This window comes from Bidens hawaiensis, unplaced genomic scaffold, assembly GCF_021521415.1.
Source record: "Bidens hawaiensis isolate Kalapana, Puna unplaced genomic scaffold, B.hawaiensis_p1.1 tig00043007_1, whole genome shotgun sequence".
Lineage (NCBI taxonomy): Eukaryota > Viridiplantae > Streptophyta > Magnoliopsida > Asterales > Asteraceae > Bidens > Bidens hawaiensis.
Window position 1 is genome coordinate 104,564 of NW_027497635.1, and position 16,304 is coordinate 120,867.

The 16,304-nt window shown below is 37.8% G+C and overlaps 1 long non-coding RNA gene across 1 annotated transcript; it reads right to left on the reverse strand.

The window, feature by feature from the left end:
* Positions 1–2,245: 2,245 nt before the first annotated feature.
* LOC143594026 (uncharacterized) lies at positions 2,246–2,669 on the reverse strand. The gene is made up of 3 exons (XR_013146245.1): positions 2,597–2,669; positions 2,363–2,519; positions 2,246–2,290 (listed from the first exon to the last, which is right to left on the reverse strand). It is a non-coding gene; the product is annotated as an uncharacterized LOC143594026 (long non-coding RNA).
* Positions 2,670–16,304: the final 13,635 nt, after the last annotated feature.

Genomic DNA, 16,304 nt, shown 5'->3' on the forward strand with positions numbered 1-16,304 from the left:
TGTCATCCCAAATGACGAACAACAACAACAATATGCAGGAAAATATAAATGAGATAAAAGGTTATTGATCCAAAAGCTTATCAGATTTGTCTCAGAATCTTCTAAAGAGATCCAAAACAACTTCCAATCATTTGTTTTCTTATTTGGTTTTGTTCATTGTCAATTACCCATTCCAAGATAGCTGGTCATTTCTACGTTTATAGCATTCATACATATGTTTTTATATTCTTTTTAATGCTAATGAAAGAAATTCTAATTTTTATGCTTTTCACCATAGCATGGTGAGTAAATTTGTTTTTATATTATCTTAGCTTTGTTTCTTTATTAGTTATTTTCTGTTGTAGTGGACACTTGATTGAGAAACGGATAATCTGATTACAATAAAAATGAAAACACAAACTAACATTTGAAGTAATCATACATATATCACATGATGTAGTGCAGTAGGGACCATTGGACAAAGACATTATTAAGTTCTAATTTGTTGACATATCAGGGGATTTTTATTACCTTTTTACATGATGTAGTGCAGTATAGACCATGAAATTAAGTTCTGGGTTAATTCTTACGTTATTCAGGTTTTGTGTGGGTAACGGGTTCGGGTGTCGGCCGATTTAGGCAATCACTTAGGCTTAAAAACGACAGCTAGTTAAAATAGGACAGAAGAAAAAGACACTCAAGGCCGTCACTCGGGTTTTGATATCGGGTTTCTCGTGTTACATTGCGCAGATTTTGTGTTGGTGATACTCTATCCATATACCGACCCAATATATGATGGGTTAATCGCGTATTCGGGTTAAAATAACAAATGTAAAAAGAAACTCATTATTCTTCACTGGTTTCAGTTTTCTTGAGTCGTGTCGCTCAGTTTTCAGGTGTTGTTTAATCGGATTTCGAGCTGCTTCGGTTCGGGTTCAATAATCGAGTATGTTTATTCAAGTTCGGTAATCGAGTTCAGGTCCCTGTATTTTCCGTTATGCATTGTATTAAACCTCATAAAAATAAAACAATAATCCAACTATACAGACCATGTCAACTTTGCCTTCTATTTGACCAAAACTGAAACTCTACAAATGCTTTACTTTTGAAAATTAAAAACTGCAGTTGTATAATCCTTTCTAATTAACCATGGTTCTTAATCATGTTGAGCAGATATTATTACAGTTGTCTGGTAAAAAATAGTGCGCCCTAGTCAAGTTTTTATTGCAGAAGATTTTTTTTTAAGCTTTCTAGTATCCGAACTACTCAAGTGGCCTACATCATTGCCGCATCAAAAGAAAAGTTGGTAGTATCCTTAATTTCACAACTAAGCCTATATAAAATAAACCCAAAACCCTTTCAACAATCAAATCTTAAGTACACATTTCAAAAGAGGTATGCGTTGTAACATAGTTGGAAGTATTATATGCGAAGAGGTATCTCTAGAATGTCCATTATCTTGTAGCAGCAATTGCCACTCTCTTCTTAACATCTCACACAAATATTTTATCAAGCTTAGCATGTTGTACGCATGTTCAATTCACCCAAATTATCATTAAATTCATTCGTTTATGACTACTAAATTTTCTGTATGATAAAAACTATTCAATTTAGGGTTCAAAAGCTTGACAAAAATGTAACCGAGCGTCTAATACTCCAATTCAACCTAGGGTTCATGAGATACATGCTTATTTTGCTTCTTTGTCTTAACTTATTTCTAGTAACCACTAAAACTTTAGTCATCGAGCATAATCAAGAACAAAGAACTGACTATTATTACCTTCAAATTAGTAGGCATTGATGGATTCATCCGGAGAGGAAAATATAATGGCTGACGCTCAGAGAGCCTCATTCAACCTAAAGAAATCGTACCTTCAACATCATACGAATCGGATCCATGGAGATGACGGGGAAGATAAAGAAATGGGGTTTTTTTTTTGTTTTGAAGGCGACGGTGTGGATTCAAACCATGACGGTGCAATAATGGTTGTGTAGTGGGAACCGGGAAGGTGAGGTAGTGACATTGTCAGAGAGCACGTGGCAGCATCGCAAAGCTGTGGTATATGAACATCCATTCAAGCATGGAGTACAAATAAACAATGCATAAGAAAATGAACAGTGAAACTCTCTCTATGACCGACCTTACTATTTATAATACATATATAATACGTCATTTAATCATTATATTAAAAAAAAAAAATTCTAGATGCTTGTGTATCACTCGTTTACACAACGGGCAGTGAAGTTCGGGTGGCAGATCACCATTGTACGCGTAGACGGCATCCCTTCAATCTCCTTCTCAAAAGCCGCCCTATAATTATAACATATATTTTATAATAAATTACATAAGATTCACAAAACATGAGGGAAACTGTATGCATACTCGTTTGGCTTCAAGACCGCAACCACACCACTTGGTAACGCATATGAACCATCAGGGGTAGCCATTAACATAGATTTTGGAATGCCAGTTGGCGGTTTGACTCTCTTGATGTCAAAATTAGGGTCACCATTTGTAGGGCAATGTTGAATGAAATGACCTGGAAAAAGGGTAAGTTATAAAGCTTCTTATATTGGAATTGAAAGTAAAATGGTGTGACAAGATTGATGAATCTACCTGGCATTTTGCATCTGTGGCATACAAAGCCTGGTGGTGGTGTTTTTCTCTCAAAACCACCTCCCCGACCTAACAAATTAAAAAAAAAAGTGTGAGTTAGTTTTCAACACCATAATTGATGTATAAATGCAAATAATTAAATATTACAGGTTGCAACCATGACCTATTTTTTAAATGGGTTAGTTTGGCAAATAGAAAATGTAAACGGTTTCTTTTGAATCATATCTAAATCAGTCAACAGGTCAATCTGGTTCAATTTGAATTACTCAATGGGTCAAAACGGCTAATCATTATAAATCATGTTAACATAAAATGGTCTAAATAGGGTTAGCAGTTACCATCACCCTTTGGCCTGAACCAAATTGATTTCTAAAACGACCCATTTTGACACAAACTCCTTTTGCTCAGAACCCATATTGACCCAAACCTGTTCTGACTGCATCTGTTTTGACCCATGACCCGAGCCTGCCCGGTCTGCCCAGTTTCCCAGGCATTATGAATATCAAATAAACAAGAACATTAATCTGCTTTTAGATTTAAACAATAGCATCATTTCTACATTTTTTCACACAGTTATGTTATTACAATGACATAAAACAAACCATCTGCCTAATAATGAAAAAATACACGGCATATAGTTTATTATATGATTAAATCAGCTACATACAAGAAACTGAAAACACGAAACCTATATAATAATTACCAAAACTGCGTGCACCCATTCTACCACTCATTCCACGCCCAAAGCCCTGACCGCCACCAAAGCCATCAAAATTTTGCCTGAAGGTCAAGAATTCAACATCAGTCCCGTATCATGAAATCAAATTATCACAAAGAAGGAAGCTCAAACTCACTGCTGCCAATCCAAGGCTGGTGTATCAATTAGGGCTTGTATTTTGCTGTCCTCGTCAGCTTTACTAGGAGCCGGAGCTTCATTAACTTGATTATTAGACGACATAACCGGGACAACTTCAGGAATCTCATATAAATCACTTCCAAACTCATCATATTCTGAACCATCAAACTACAAATTCCCATATAAGCTTGTTACAATCCTAAGAGACGATAAACTTTCCCTAATAATATTATCACTAGACAAAGCTTACATAATTGTTGGTAACAGAAGCACCGGCTCCTGAAAAGTTACTCGTTGCCTGTTGAGCACTGGCCAGCTCAACAACCCCTTTCGGTCTGCAGTGCAAATCATAAGCAATAATTAAATAACCAAATATTATATTAACTAATTATTAAAATGGTAAAAGGTTTTAAAAAAGTACTCGGTTTGTTCAGTAAGAGGTGCTGCAACTATAGGCTTGCGAGGCTGTCCGGGAATCCGGCATATTAAAACCGAAGTGTTTTTAGGAATCAACATGTCTTCATCAAGATATTCTGAAATTGTAAATATGTACACACAATAAACAAGTTTTCTTAACCCTAATATCGTTTATTACGAAATCATTATTATAACACCAACCTTCATTAGTTTGGGCATTGGTGACAAGAAGATCATAACCAGTGCCCCTGCCCAATTGCTTGGATTCATATATTTTTTCTTTCAAAGAGGCAACTGTTATAAAATGGCCATCGATCGAAATCGAGTCATAATCTTTAGCACTTTAAACTTGTAATATACTGCCATAACTATTAAATAAATTTTTTCCTTTTCCCTCAAAACAAACAAGCAACAAGAACAACAAGATAATACCAGTAATCAATGAAGGCGTTATAATATAAAGGAAAAATATCAAACGCCTAAATTGAACACCAAAACAAATATAATAATATTAATAACAGTACAAAAATTAAACGCTCAGAAACCCTAATTTTTTGCGTTTTTCCACTCTTCAGTAACTCGAAAAGATCAAACCCTAATCTTCTTCACACGCCGAATACTTTAATAATCTCGAATAATAGTTCAATATCGATGAAAGTGAAGGATTTAACGAGCTGAAGTCTCCAATTAACAAACTTTGTGGATGAAATTTGAAGGACTGACGTCACGGAACACTTGCCGACCTCTTCCCACGCTTGATTCTTCTAATTCCTCCAAACACGAAGCGAATCGCGGTATTCAGCAGCAAATCTTGAGAATCTCGTTTGAGAGAGAAGTTCACCATTCGATTCGATGATATTGATTGACGGTTGATTTGACGGAAAATTAGGGGTAATCCCCTGTCTGTTATGTCAAGTTTGCCCTCTTTGGAGATGAGATGGGATGGGATGGGATGGTTTAACTGGTTTTATAATGATGTTATTTACACTTTCACCCCTCTATTCTTTCAAAATGGCACTTTCACCCTCTATTCTTTCAAAACCCAATATATAACTGGTTTGGTTTGGTTTGGTCAACAAAAGTCAAAACCGATTTATGATCAATACGGGTAGAGACCACTTTCTTGATCAGGTTATGATCGGTTTCGGTTTTGGTTTTGTTCGGTTCCAGTTCGGGTTTTGATCGGTTTCAGTGGAGAAATTACAAACCGATTCCGAACCTACGATTTCAATCGGTTGCAAACCGGTTTCTAAATAATCGGTTTCAAAATGGTTCGGTTTAAACAACAAAAGTCAAAAGCGGTTTATGATCGGGTAGAAACCAGTTTCTTGACCATGTTATGATCGGTTTCGTTTTGGGTTTTGTTCGGTTTTGACCGGTTTAGGTGGAGAAAATTACTACCAGTTTCAATCGGTACCAAACCGGTTTCTAAATAATCGGTTTCAAAATGATTCGGTTTCGGTTTGATTTTTGGGTCGGTTCGGTTGATTGGTTCTTTTGTCCACCTCTAACCGGTGACACCCATGCGTTGCAACCATTCAGCCAATAGTCCTGGACGCGATAATTCAGTCAGAGTCGTTAGACATATAAAAAATATAAAAATAAAAAATTCCTAACAAAAATGGGAATTTAAAAAAAAAGTACGAGAGGAAATTGAAAAGAAAAAAAAAGAATTCGGGGGATAGCATCGAACAGGTGAAAACCGGTTACGTAAATTGTTTAGATTAGAAAGCTGTTAAAGTCTAGAGGTCTTATAATAGTTATATTTAAAAATTAAGGCTAAAAACGTAAATTAGTTAAAAGAAATAATAATTAAAAACGTTTAAAGCGCTCAATGAATGCTAAGTGGACCAATGGCGATTTACAAATGATATCTTCTTGGATTAATTGTAAATAGTTGAATAATTTTTATATGCGACCCCTAAATCGTGAAGCATACAGACAACTTGACGTATCCTCTTTGTTTGTTATATTCTTGTTCTTCTAGAATCTTCTTCCACAAGGATTGTCCTGTAATAATGAAAAGTATTTGCAACAAATTGCACAAGAAGGTGTGTTTGGGTACAAACTAATGTGCGGAGTTTGTGTGCCTCTTTGATTTTATGTCAACAGATGTTACAAATTTTGTTTGTGTGGGGGCAATTTTGTTCAAGGGAATACCTCGCTAACCGCTTTTCGTTAAGAGTGTAAAAGACCAAGAATAAAACAAAACTCCAAAACTGAACCTAAGAGAAAATCTAACCAAATTGTGAATTTGGCTTTCGCTTCGGTTTCTAGTAATTTTATAGCAAGAATAAAAACATGTACCGGCTTCAGTCGGAGCTTGCTTCTGTTGCACTTCATCATCAACAGGCCGAGAGAAAGGTATGTGGTTTTCGATAGGAATTAATCTAGGAACATTCTAGAATCAAGAAATCGAATCAAAAGCGAATTTGGAAGTGATTTGGAGACTTAAACGAGAAGAAACGAATTTTCGTCTGCAAGTAGCCCCTCGTGTAGGGTGACATGATTTCCCACATGGCCGTCGCGTAGCGTTACGGATGAAGTTTTGCAGCAAGTTCAGAAATTGGCAAGAATGACTCCTAGACTTGTATAAATGCAATTTTAAGCACCATAATGCATGAAATAGAGTTTGTACTTATAGATTAAAACCATAAATGATTAATTCTTAACATAAACCAACATAAATATTTAAAAATGAAAAACCCAAAGTTTTAAGCGGGTCAGGTTTTGGGTTTGAAAAATGACAAATGTTACAGGATCCTGTGTTGCACACCTAAACGAAGGTGCAAGTTACACGACAAGGACATCTAGATGCTTGCACGGTACACACGACAGACTCAGTTGGTGTAGGCTAATTATTAAAGAAATTTAATCTTTTTATTACAAGATTAATTAATTATCCAAATAAGTGATATGTTTGGATCTTTGGGTCAAAATGAGTTTCATAACTCACAAATTTGATAGATACCAAAATTCGCATAGTTTAAGTTCTCTAGTCTTTCATAACCTTAGAGAGGAGTACTCTCAAAATATGTTTCATACTTTCATGTTTATGTTTATCTTCTTTACTTTTTCATAATTCAAGAACATCAAGAAGCTCGGTGCTTTCTCGAGTGCGAGATTCATCACCGGCAGTACACATATCGTTTCGGTTGTTGTACCCTGGGATACAAACGCATTTTGATTTGAATGGTTTTAAATACTTCAAAGTAGTTAATACTAGTGACATCCTGAAACAAATGCCAAACCAAAATTCTGAAGCTCAAATATATGTTCATATAGTTTAACAATACGATTATCTATTTAAGACCAGTAGGGCGGGCCTAAGGGTCTCCATGGTGGGTCGCCTGCACCCTATAAATCTGAAATGTGTGTATGAGACATTGAAATTGAAACTTTATTGTAATTTTTTTTCTTTTTAATCACATGCACGTGTGCCAGTCTAGTATTCTAATTGGTCTGATTACTCTAGTTGGTCTGAGTTTAGAATGATATGTGAATATATGATTACTTATTTATAAGAAAAGTTATTTAGTACTCTAGTTGGTCTGAGTTCGGGATTATGTGAATCGGTGATTACTTATTTAATTAGACGAAAAGTGGTTTTGATTGAAAGTTTGTGTGATTGCTTGTTTAATCAAGTTTATCTGTTTGTGGGTGTTCATAGATGTTATGATAACCTAGTTTGTTTTTCTCCATGAAAGATGTTTTTCCGATTTCATAATGCGAACTCATAACTTTCTTTGCCGTACTTGTTTTCGATCTGATGTAGCATCGTGTGATTAGCAGTTTAATTCAATCTATTTTTAAATTGGGTTCATTGTATCCAAAAAATTCAAGTTATTGCTGAATCATGAACCACAATTTTTAAAGAGACTGCAGGAACAAACATGTATCATTCACATCATTGACCCAAAAGTCTTAAGTCATTATTGATCACTCCGGTAGAAGAACAAATGGATTAAATATAAGGTAACAGTACATTATACAATCTCTCTCAAATCATCTCAAATCACGAATCTAGGATGACCCCACCTTAATATATAGGATCATACTTAGGCTGAGGGGTGTGAGGGGCTCTAATGGGGGCGCGAGTGGGGGCTCCAGCCAATAATATTGTGACGTGTGGCAGAGAGAGAAACTGGATAAGGGGGTGTTGGATCCCCCGTTGGAGCCCCTGGCCCTAGTGTGGAGGGGCTCCAGCAGGGGCTCCAGCGGATTTTTTTTTTATTTTTTTATAAATATATTCAAAAAACGTATTATTAAAAAAACCTATAAATTATTAAAAAAAACACACATTTTTTTTAAAATTCAAATTACAAAAAAAAACATACTAAAAATTAAACAAACAACAATACTTAATAATAACACTAATCTAATACAAGATCATCGGGTCGTCTCGCCCACAAATGTTCAACCAACTCATGTCGAAGATCCCCGTGTATCTCACGGCTCTTGATATTTGCTATGTTATGAAGTCTTTGTTGATCACTGATTGTGGACGGTTGTGGCGGAACGTCACCTTGGTAGTTTTGGCAGATAGCTTTGCCCTCGTCTTCTAACGTCATGTTGTGTAGGATCAGACACGTGTAGACGACGTCCGTTATCCTCTCCCGAGTCCAATAACGTATCGGGTTCGCCAGAACATAATATTGTTTTTTTATAGCTCCAAAAGCTCTTTCGATATCTTTTCTAGCAGACTCTTGCTTCTTCGTAAAATACTTCCGTTTGTCGGCGATTGGATCTGCAAAAGCTTGAACTAACAAAGCCCATTCGTTGTAAATACCATCGACCAGATAGTACCCGTACTTGAAGAGTTCTCCATTTGCAACAAAAGATTGAGGTGGTTCAACCCCGTCGATAAGGTCGTTGATCAAATGTGACTGATCGATAACATTAAGGTCGTTATTTGACCCAGCAACACCAAAAAAAGCATGCCAAAACCAAAGATCCTGTGACACCGCCGCCTCAAGTATAAGGGTCGGCCCTTCATGATCACCACGGTGGAACTGACCTCGCCAGGCCGTTGGACACATAGCCCATCCAACATGCGTACAATCGATGCCACCTAGCATCCCAGGAAAACCATGTTTTTCTGCGTGCACCTCATATATGCGTTGGATGTCATACATTGTAGGTTTACGCAGATATCTCCGAGCTTAAGTCGATATGACTCCTACGTATAATATATATTACAAAATGTAATAAATATTTAATAAAAAGTAAAATTAATGTTTTTTACCTTGGCAGAAAAAATGAAGGGATTCACGTGCAACCCTTTTCGACATCTGTAAATACTCATCCAAAGCGTCCGACGAGATGCCGTACGTTAATTGACGGATAGCAGCCGTGCATTTTTGAAGAGGGGTAAAACTGGGGAGACCCCTAGCATCCTCCCTTTGTTGAAAAAAGGGATACCGTGCCTCTAAATCACTTGCTATACGCATGAACAATTGTCTGCTCATTCGGAAACGAGTTCGAAAATCCGACTCCTCATATACCGGTTGAGGGCTAAAATAATGCCTAATCAAAGTATCGTTAGCACCCGATCGATCACGATCACGAGGTGGTGCTCTAACCCTCGGGAGTCGAGGTTGATGGGCTTGATTTTGCAAGAGATTGACCACGGTTGCGGTCAAAACTCCCCCAACATGAAGAAGCAAATCATCCTCTTCGGAGGAGTCGGAATCAGACGAGTACGACGACATTATTTTTAAAAAAAAATTGGGAAGATGGGTTGATTTTGGGTTTTTTTTTGAAGTTGTGGTAATTGTTTTATATGAAATGGGTTATATATAGGAAGAAAAACTTTTTTTTTATTAAATAAGAGCCCAACGGCTCAATTTAAATGTCCAACGGCTCTTTCACGTTTTCCCATGCCCCTTTACGCCATATTCGTCCCGCGAAGGTGCTTGCGCCTGCTTTGTTTTTCGTGCTCGCGCCCCTCTCGCGCCCCTCTAGCGCCCCGGGGGTGTGGTGCTAGCGCCTAGGGGCGCGAGCGGAGGGGCTCTAGCGCCCCCGTTGAAGCCCCACACCCCTCAGCCTTATGCAACAAGCATATCTAAAACTTGTCAAATGTATTGATTATTTAAACCATACCTGCTTTGATTATGTCTAGATCTCTATATACTTAAGGCATTCACAACAACTCATCCATAAATATGTGAGTGTACGTGCTCTCTATTTTTTATGGAGTAGTCGTAATTAGTTGTGAGTGAAAGAAAGGGAAAAAAGTTAATATTAATAAGTAAAAATGGAGAAACAATGTTCACGCTTTATAAATTTTTTAATACTTTTTTGAAGTGGTTGTAATTGAAACAGATAAAAAATGTAACGATAAAGGCAAAAAAAAATATTATTTAATTAAATATGAGAGAGTAAATATAGTAATTTTAGGGTAATTATAAATATAGAGGTAGATATCTACTATGCTTTAACATATGCTCTACATACATTCGATTTATTGTGGACCTAAGTGCTTTCATAGGATCTCATAGGATCTTACATCAAATCCATGTAGCATGATTATGATCACGTAAATTAAAACCTTTTTACCTTTTTTTCCTGCGCATGGCAATCTCTTGTAACCTGGTTTACCAAATGTTTACATCAAGGTATTGTTGGAAATAATGAACCGGTTCGGTTAAGAGTTGCACCTTGGGTAACGAGCATAAAATCCGCTTAACTCGGTTAACTGGTAATGACGAATAATATTATAAGTTTATTTATTTGATAAATAAACTCACGCGGGCTTTTAAATGCGTGAATGACTGAGTCGGGCTTGAAGCCCGGTTATTGTTTATCTAGTATTATACTTATGGTAATTTAATCATAATTATGGAATTGCTAGATCTTTGACTTGGAGGAAAAGATATGATATATTAATATATATATATATATATATATATATATATATCATTCAATTGAGAATGAATGATACGTGAGAAATCTCCAAATTCAAAACAGTAGCCGGCCCTTACCTGTGGTTGAGATCTGCTCACGCAAAAGGGAACAAGACCACACAAACACAAAAGGGGAGCTGCCTAGCGCCGCTCTGCCGCAAGTCCTACCGCCGTCGTCACCAACCGCTGCCGTTAAACGCCATCGGTTGCTGCCGCCGCCCCTGCTCAGCCGCTGCTGTTTCTGAACACCAACGCCACTGCGGGTTGTCTCGTTTTGTCACCTAGCGTCGCTCGTTAACTCTCGGTGTCTCAACCGGTTATTCATTAACCGAGGTATATATTATCTCATCGGTAGTTAATAATATAGTGTATATTATTATCGTGATCGTATGGTTTTGTAACTGGATCCTGTCGGGTTAGTTTCGGTGTTGATTATTTGTTTATATTCCGCTGCGCATTTATTAATTAATAAGATTAATTATTATTTGTCATGTTTATTAAACCGGTTTTAATAAATAAAATTTTAACTGGTCACCACTGAAACTCAACAATGGTATCAGAGCCTTCGTTACAACATACGAGTCGAATCCAGTATTTTCACCGGTTCTACATCATAAACTTCTAGGTAGTTGATGTTTTTGATCTAGATAAAATATTAAGGCAACTTTAGTTTGGTCAAAATTTTATTTATTTTATTTGACCAAAATATTGCCCGACTTATTTTTGTTGAATATGTAAATCTAGCCCGACCTTGTTTGTTTGGTTGAATGATTTTTATTTTGGCCATATGGATGGTTCAAAAATTGTATTTAGTTTTCGGTTTTATTTTATGGTTTTTGGCCACCTTGATGGTTCAAAATTGTAATAGATAGGGTTTAGTTTTTCATTACTTGTATTAGTGTAATTTTGTAATGAAGAAGACCCGAAGGAAACCGAGGACGAGCTCATGGAGTTCTTGAAGTCAGTGGGAGTTACCAAAGAGGACGGGATGCACCAAGAGTCCATCCTTGTGGTTGTTTTGTGTTGTGACCCCGTGACCCGATTGATCTTGCTAATAGGCTCTAGCAAGGTCAATCACTAATCTTGGCCATTTAAGATTTACATATTTTCTTTGCTACTTTGGTTGCTTGCTTGATTATAATACCACCAACCTGATACCAAACATATTAAAATAAATAACCAATCAAGTTTTGCAAAATTAAACTAAATTTAATTCTCCATAACTAATAACTTAATAGGTAAAACTATTAACTTATAATTGGTTGGTATTATCGTGACAAACTTAGTTTTAACAGGTTATATAAAACTAAGTGTCCTGAGAGATGAAATGGTTCATCAAGTTGTCTCGATCAATAAAGTAAAACTGGACTTTTACTCTATTCGGTAATATTTAAAATTAATCATAATTTATATCAATAGTCTATGCCATCCTACTATAAGTCACACTTGAGGCATATTGCGAAACTTCAAGTGTTTGGAGCTACAGCACCGCACTTGATTTCTAGCCTATCCCTTCAAGGTGAAAGGGTTTCGTTGACACATCCGGCTCTTTCACAAGTGACTATACTAGGGCGACTATTACTTTACTCTCTTGTTACGTGCTACAGCTGTCTGGAGACTAAGGTGGACATAGATGAGGCTAAACGTATCTACTTAAGCAAACGTTGTCTTAATAGGCCTCATAAACGAGAGTCGTACTCTATCCACAATTGGCAATCGTTGTCTGTCTGCCTAACCACTTACTAATGTTGTGTGCTACAACTGCCATTAGTAACTGGAAGCCAGATTCTCAAGTTCGTATTTACTAATGTCATTGGGTCATTAATAATAGGATTAAAACATCGAAAATACTAATAAAATTTACTTTTGCTTAATTGAACAGATGTCTACTGATAATAACTCCTCATTCACCCTTAAGGCTATCCTTGAGAAAGAAAAGTTGAATGACACCAACTTTCTTGAGTGGCACCGCAACTTGGGACTTGTTCTCAAGATGGCAAAGAAGCACTATGTTCTCGATGGACTTGTTCCAACCGAGCCTGAAAACAATACTGCTGATGCCAGGAGGGTTCTTTACAAACATATGGACGACTCTGCTGAAGTCGCATGTATCATGCTAGCCACCATGTCTTACGAGCTTGCTAAAGGCTTGGAAGATTTTGGTGCCTATGAGATGCTTGAGCAACTCAAGGGCATGTTCCAGAAACAAGCCCGTCAAGAACGCTACGACACCATGAAGCAGCTCATCAGTTGCAGAATGGAACATAGATCACCTGTTAGTGCGCATGTCATCAAGATGAAAGGGTACATCGAACAACTAAGGAAACTTGATTATCCCCTGTCAGATGAAATGGCAACGGATTTCATCCTGAACTATTTTCCCAGTTCTTACGACCAGTTCGTAATGAATTTCAATATGAATGGCTGGGTGAAGACAGTGCCGGAGCTTCATGGAATGCTCAAGACGGCAGAGATGAATATTCCTGCTAAAACCAATCAAGTTCTTATGGTTCGATCTGCTGGTGTCGTCAAGCCTAAACCCAAGAACCGGGGTCATAACGGTAAAGGCAAGAAGAAGGTTACTGTTGCTGCCAGGTCTGCCACCAACACTAACAAAGGTGTTGCAAAGGTACCACCGCTGCCTCCTGAGGAGCGCCAGTGCTACAAGTGCAACAAAATGGGACACTGGAAACGTAACTGTCCCGACTACCTTGCTGAGCTAAAACGGAAGAGGACCAATGGTGAAAGCTCCTCTAAAGATATTTCTATTTACGTTATTAAACTTTTCACTGTCTCTAGCAACACATGGGTATTTGATACCGGATGTGGCTACCATATCGTTAATGTCTTGTAGGAGCCTGAAAACTGGAAGAAGCTAAAACAAAGCAGCATGGAACTCATCGTTGGAGATGGAAAGAGAGTCCCAGTTATTGCAACTGGCACATATCGTTTTGCTTCTCCGTCTGGCCTTGTAGTTACTTTGGATAACTGTTTGTTTGCACCTGGTTTGACCAGAAACATTATTTCAGTTTCTTTATTATTTGAACAAGGATTTAAGTACGTTTTTAATAGTAATGCTATTTCTGCCTACTTGAATGATATCTTTTATTTTGAGGCTAAACCTCGAAATGGTATTTATGAGGTTGATGTTCAAATAAACAATAATGTATATATCTTTCTGAACATATCAGATCTGGCATCAATGATACATTTCTATGGCATTGCCGACTTGGCCACATAAGCAAGGTACGAGTTAAGAAACTCCAATCCGAAAGGATTCTTGAATCCACAGGACCGGACTCTTTTGATGACTGTGAATCCTGCTTAGCTGGCAAACTCGCCAAAGGTTCATTCACTCATAAGAATGAACGAGCAAAGGATCTGCTGGGAATCATACAACTGATGTATGCGGTCCCTTCAGAACCATGTCTAGGAATCATGAAAGATACTTCGTTTCTTTTATTGACAATTATAGTCGATATGCCTATGTGTATCTCATGAAACACAAGCATGAAACCTTTGAAAAGTTCAAAGAGTTTCAAAACGAAGTGGAAAACCAACTCGGGAAAACTATTAAAATGCTTCGATCAGATCGAGGTGGAGAGTATCTCAGCTCAGAATTCATATATCATCTGAAAGAGCGTGGAATTGTTTCACAGCTCACTCCACCCGGCACACCCCAACACAATGGCGTAAGCGAGAGGAGAAATTGAACCTTGCTAAACATGGTCCGATCAATGATGTGTAGAACTAACTTGCCTCACTCCTTTTGGAGCTTTGCCCTTTTGACCGCCGCCCGCATTGTCAATCTGGCTTCAACTAAAAAGGTAAGCAAAACCCCATATGAGATATGGCATGGGCGAAAACCCAATTTGTCTTTCCTTAGAGTATGGGGATGTGATACTTATGTCACTAGTGATTCTGACAATAAGCTCGATCCTCGCGGCGTAAAAGTTGTTTTCGTCGAATACTATAACCAAAGAGGATATTATTTATTCCATCATGATACAAATGTGATTTCTATCAAAAGGAAGGGCCACTTTCTCGAGAAGGAAATTCTCGATCGAGGAACTGGAGATAATATTGTCGATCTTGAAGAAATTCAAGAACTACAAACTACCGCTGAGGAAGTTGGAACGTCTGATCAACAAGTTGTTGTTGCTGATACATCGGACATGATCACAAGCGTTCGCAGAAGTAATATGACTCGCGTACCAAACTCTAAATACCTATGGCATCTAGATGGTCCCGATGTCCTCTTAGTAGCCGAGTCAAGTGACGAACCTACTAATCACAAATCTGCTATCTTAGATACGGAATCTGAGAAATGGCAAGATGCCATGAACGCCGAGATGCAATCTATGCGTGACAATCAAGTCTGGAACTTGGTTGAGCTACCCCCCGAGTGTCGGGCAGTAAGGAGCAAGTGGATTTTCAAGAAGAAAACCGACATGCATGGAAATGTGCAGACTTATAAAGCACGGCTAGTCGCGAAAGGTTTTACTCAAACTCAAGGTATTGACTATGATGAAACCTTCTCGCCCGTTGCTATGACTAAGTCAATAAGGATATTACTTGCCATAGCCACGTACTATGACTACGAGATATGGCAAATGGATGTCAAAACTACTTTTCTTAATGGACATCTTTCTGAAGATGTCTATATGATTCAGCCTGAAGGTTTTGTCGATCCTAAATATCCTAACAGGGTCTGCAAACTGAATAAGTCCATTTATGGACTTAAACAGGCATCTCGCAGCTGGAATCTTCATTTTGATGAGAAAATCAAAGAGTTTGGTTTTATCAAAAATGAAGATGAGCCTTGTGTTTACAGAAAGGCTAGTGGGAGCACTATATCATTCCTCATCCTGTATGTGGATGATATACTGATCATTGGAAACAACATCCCTATGCTTAAGGAAGTTAAGAACTGGTTGGGCTCTTGTTTGGCAATGAAAGTTCTTGGTGAAGCTGCTTATATTCTAGGAATTAAGATCTATCGAGATAGGTCTAAGCGGCTTCTAGGGCTGAGTCAAAGTACATACATAGACAAAGTAATGACACGCTTCTCTGTGGACAACTCCAAGAAAGGAGCTCTCCCCATGGCTAAAGGAACCGTGTTGAACAAATCGCAATCTCCGGCAACCGACATTGAAACTAAGCACATGCAAGCTATTCATATGCTTCAGCGATTGGTTCTATTATGTAAGCTATGTTATGTACTAGACCTAACGTCTCGTATGCGCTGAGCATGACTAGTCGTTTTCAGCAAAACCCTGGCATAGCCCACTGGACTGCTGTGAAGAACATTCTGAGGTACCTGAAAAGGACAAAGGACATGTTCTTAGTGTTTGGAGGAGTGGAAGAAGAACTCACTGTAAGGTGTTACACTGATGCTAGCTTCCAGACTGACCGAGATGATTCTCGCTCACAATCAGGATATGTATTCACTCTCAATGGAGAAGCTGTTTACTGGAAAAGCTCCAAGCAGAGTGTAGTGGCGGATTCTACCACCGAATCAGAATACATA